The 5,284-nt window shown below is 41.3% G+C and overlaps 1 protein-coding gene across 1 annotated transcript in view; it reads left to right on the forward strand.

Moving 5' to 3' along the window:
* slc24a4b (solute carrier family 24 member 4b) overlaps nt 1–5,284 on the forward strand; it is a gene marked incomplete at its 5' end in the record, with an annotated part of 26,471 nt that overhangs the window by 539 nt on the left and 20,648 nt on the right.

Consider the following 5,284-nt stretch of genomic DNA (forward strand, 5'->3'; position numbering starts at 1 on the left):
ATGATCAACGGAACTAAAGGGCCTTCATCCAGAATCGAATGGATGTGGAAGACAACCCTAGAAGCGACTAAAAAGCCAATTGCCAGTCACATCAATGCGGCATATACCAGGGGATGGCGCTACACCCACTGCTGTTCTGCATAGCCTGAACCCTTCAGTCAGATCATCAACAAAGACTGGTTAAGTGGGTACCAATTCGAAGTGGAGTAACAATTAGCCACCTGCTCTACAAGGATGACATCCAGCTGTACGCCAGGAATGAGCCGAGAAATCGACCTCACTGATCCACACCACCAGGCACCCTCTCACAGCAACGACATAGGGATGCACTTCGATTGGAACAGTGCGGTGGTCGAGGTACTCATCAAGACGAGAGCGGAAAGAGGGAGGCCGAGGACTACAGATGTACAGGAACATGAGTGCAAATAAATGTTTAATTTTGCTCAGTGTATGCGGGATGTAAAATTAAGCAACTGTTTGATAATAGTATGAGGCGATCATGCCCCAAGCCGCCAAATGATACTTCTTTTTTTGAAACGGTAAATCTATAAAATTTTCAGAAAAAGTCTCCCAATAACAATCAATGATTGTGGAGCTTTTGAGTTTCTTATGCTTCTATAAAGTACCTCCTTGTTGGGCCTCTATTGTTCTGACTCAGTTTAGATCACTTGCGCTGTAAAAGGAACTGAAAGGGCTATAAAAGGTTCAGATATTGATTATGTTACAGCATCTTTGGTACACTTAAAGGCAGCAGCATTCTCTATAATTAGTTATACCGTATGCTGACAGTTTCACTGATGCTGCTGACGTCCGCAACAGGCTACGAAAAGCCTTTTTTAGCTTTTTTTTTCCCTTTTTATTAAATTAGTGATTTTAAATGGTACACAAGTACTGGCAGCAGTGTCAAGGCTTTGTCATTTGTTTGTCTTTGTTTTCATTTCCATGTCATTTGAATTGCTTCAGTCCAGACTTTATTTTGCTTTACAACCACTGGTTCACTTGAGCTTTCTGTGACCATCATGGCAATAAAGCTGCCACGATTCGAGGTTTAGTCCCATTAGGCCATTTATGGACTTTACCTGCTCTTACCATTTAAAAAGTAGAAATTCAGATGGAAAGGAGACCGGTTAAAAGAGGGTTTTTAATCCCTGAGAATAATTATTTTGCTTAAATGGGATGCAACTACATATAGGGATTTGTGTTGCTATTTGTATTTGACTAGCACACAGAGGACAGACAATTTAGGAAGCAATTTGAAAATGCACCGTTTTTTGCAGCATCACAAGTGACCCAGTAAGGACTAACTTGCTTCATTACTGGTCACAGCAGGCAGAATCCCTCGGGGATTAGTGAGTCACTGGTGCTGTAACCTGCTATTTTATATATAAACAAGCAAACAAACATTTTTACACCACTGACTTTAAGCCATTGTGACCATTTCCAATGTTAGATTTTTCACAGTCACAGCAGGGTCCTATTGAAATGAGTGCCAAATGACAAGATTATGTGCTTGAAGTTTTTCCCTCCTAATCCTCCAGGATTACCTACTCTTTTTTTTTTTTTTCCATTGAAATGTCTTCTGCACACCGGAGGCACCAGACTGTACTTCATTCCACAAATTTCTCCCTGGCTGTAGTCCTCCTTCATCTTATCCCCACCACTGTTCTGCTTTGTCGGTGTGAGCTGATCATATGACTCTTTGTTCTTTCTTGGGTATCGGTCTTGTGAATAATCCCTTTTACAAGATATTATGCTGCAAAAATAGCTCTTTAACAAGTCAGTTAGTACTTCAAGGCCAAATAATTTAAAAAAACTTCTTACTGTACTTGTTCTTAGAGGAGTTTCATATGTTTTATAATTGTATGTAGAAATGTGGTTCATTATCTTTTTTAAATGAGACAGAATAAGTCAAATTACTGCATTAGTGTCAAGAAAGTGGCACTTAATTGTAGAAGAGCTGATCTAACTCTGTATGTAAAGATTCAACAAACACACACTTCTGGCAAATCAACACATACTGAGGCAAGCAACGCAAGCTTTCCAAAAACAAATTGTGAGTCTTGCATACGTCATTTGAAACACTTGTCTCTGAGTGTGACCAACACTAAACCCAGGAATTAGCCTCCTAGATTAGCTCTTACTGCTAACTTCATAAGGCCCTGCCTGAGGTTAACATGTGTATCTAACAAACAGAAATGCTTCAGACCTTACAATAAATGCAAACAAATGTGTCTTGGTAAACTAAAAAAGTTGTATTGTTTGTTGGGTGAAAGTAATCTTGTTAAAGAAAGTTGGTTGGTGACTGAGCTTTTGAATGGCTGCATTTAACTTGTTCATGTTGCACTTGTCAGGGGGAATTCTTCCTAATGATCCCATATGGGACACGAGGAAGTGTGAATCAGAATGGCTGCTGATGGTCTGTGGAAAAAGCACAATCTTATAACTGGGATAACTTGTTTACCATCTAACATTTCTCAAGAACTGAATGTCTTGGTTTATTGTGAGGGGCCTAATCTTTTAGATGAGTCGACCACAGAGCTCCTACAACTCAGGCTCATGTTTGTGATGATCCAGCAGTGGAGCAGTGATGGCACTGGGCGTGCAGCCCTCCTGGGGAAGGCACTAACTGTGGATGGGCCAGGCTCGATTGGATGAGAATTATTATTGGAGGCTTTTTGTTTTATGCTGAGTATGTGCAACATCTGAAGCTCTGTTTTAATTAAGCTGCTGTTTGTGGGCTGCATAGATTACACTTGGCCAGCTTTGGTCTCTGCTTTTTTCCTCATCATTATTTCTGATCAGCAAGGGAGCCCTGTTCTGAGTTCACAGTGTGCTAACGTTGTTGTGCTTGTCCGTAGACTTCATCATAAATGCCTCTTTTATTGGCCATAATAACTCCTGGAAAGCACAAGGTGCTGTCCAAACTGTTTTTTATGCTCCTGCTTGATTACAATGCATGCTTGCGATCCACAAAGGACTAAATCACAATGCAAAGGGCTGATTTAACCTCTGAATACTCTTCAGTCACATGCAGACCTTGAGGCGTACCACCCCTTGAGATGCATTTCCCGTATAGCGATCCCATGGAAATGGAACATTTTGCTCACTTTCTCACCTAAATTTGCAGCAAATTTGGAATAAAAGTTGTTTTCATTTCAGAATTCAAATGTTTTGAGCTCTTCCAGGCTGTGTGAGGAGTGTGATCAGACACATGAGGTGTACTTGGGGACACAGAATATTAGATTTATACTCTCTTGTATGTAACCCCCCCATGTGGGACCAACTGTAGAGCGCAGAAAATTGAAGAGGGGGCAAAGCACCGTGGCTAATGTAGGAGGAATAATTTGCTTTTAATAAAGATGCAGCTAATACCATATATTGAAATCTCCCACTTCAGTGGCGTAATTGGCCTGTTTAGAAGTAGACTGCAGCGCAAAAAGTAGAAGTGAACAACAAAGGTTTTGGTATGGCTTGGTTTGTACTATGAATTAATCCGACGGGATTTGATTATAGTGGTTTTAGATATGGCCCTAATCTGCTCATGGACAGGGGCTGCACATGTTGCATGTTCAGCATGAGAAGTGGCGTGGGAGAGGAAGAGCTATGGGTTACTCTGGTCCAGAGTGGAAGTGTCATCACCCTGGAAAAACTGCATTTTTGATTCGGTGTAAATATTTATTAGTGAGTAGAGTGTGACTTCTTCTGTTGGCGAAAACAAAAGACAGAATTTGAAGCACGAGAATGGACCAGATTTTTTTTTGGGGGGGGGAGGCAGAAAATTTGGCGGCAACAAAAGGGGTAAATCTGCCAGCATGTAGCAGCCAGTCCACGTTGGAATGTGGGTTTGTCAACTCTAGGGAAACACCAGAAGGAGGCTTTTTAAAAGGGAATTACACAAGCGGGGATTATGCTGCTGTGCATAATGGAAACTGACCTCGCTTTGCTTCTCGCTTGCATGCCAACGGTGGAACAATGCAGCAGAGAGAGGGGCGCACAGGCATGAGCACCTGCACAGAGCACTCTCCGCACTGTGCAGTTCAAACATGCCTGACCTCTTTATGTATTTATTATTCACATTCTGTTCTGCTTCAGATGTTCTGCCTTTTTTTCCTTTTTTTTTTTTTGTTTGTTACTCAAACTTTGATTCATCATTGCCTTTTGCTAGTGTGAAGTAGCTTTTATTAAAACTGAGGCTAGAAAGTACATTACAGCAGGTTTTAAAGATGTACAGTCACAGCAGCAAGGTAGCTTTGTTCTCTTTGTTGTTGCAGATCATACCTCACCCTGAGGGAGTTGTTTACCTATTTCTCCTGTACACAGCTGAATGCATACGTTTCACAGTCTCCTTTTAGGTTATTGAACCAGGAAGCTTCTGGTCCACCAGCTCGGCCTCTTTCAACAGCCCGACTACTCCCCCCTCATACACGCACAATCATATAAAGGCTGAAAGGGAGTCATGCTAAAAGTAGAAGTGTAATAGGTATAAGAGTGGGTTCATGCAGGTGAAATTGCACGTGTTTAGGTGCTTACATGAGCATGTGAGCAGTTATACATGTGACGCATGACCATGGGAAAGTATCGACCTAACCAGAGGATAATTGTGTGTGTTTTGGGTAAACCAAGCCCCTGCTCATTTCAGAACTTATTGTTTCTGTGTGACTTAACAATTTTCCAATAAGGCAATTTGTGATGTCATGTTTACAAGGAGCCGATGTCAGTTGCAGTCGAGTCATGCTGCTCGCTAATGTCTGCTGGAGCAAGCTAATTATCTAATGGACTAATAATGACCCAGAGGAATCATTCTCATATGAAGAGTCTCTTGATTACTGTACTGGAGTGTCAACTGTATTCGGTTAATGACCTGGCTGGTCTGTGGGTTGGTGGGCGGGTTGTGACAGAAGGTAGCACCAGGCTCTCTGCCAAAACATCTTGCTCACATCATAATGTTGTTTAATATATGATTTTTATTGTATTTTTCTCTATCGGAATGAGCCATTTTAATATTCAGGAAACAAGATTGTTAAAATAAAGTATTCTTAGCATGGCTCCATCTTGGTCTGTGTATCTAAATGATTTTTTTTTTTTGCTCAGGCTACCACAGTAGGAGTGTTGGGTGAAGACTGGCCTGCTGTCTGTCCTTTCTCTGGGACAACAGACGGCACTCGATACTGAGCTCCGTTATGTAACGGCACAATAATATCTAGAATATTATCAGATTATGGAATAATTGCACAAATGTAAAGAATGGCTGTCATGCTCTGGCTTTAATACGTCAATAAATTAA

This window comes from Morone saxatilis, unplaced genomic scaffold, assembly GCF_004916995.1.
Source record: "Morone saxatilis isolate NCDOM2014 unplaced genomic scaffold, NCSU_SB_2.0 Contig7, whole genome shotgun sequence".
Classification (NCBI taxonomy): Eukaryota; Metazoa; Chordata; class Actinopteri; family Moronidae; genus Morone; species Morone saxatilis.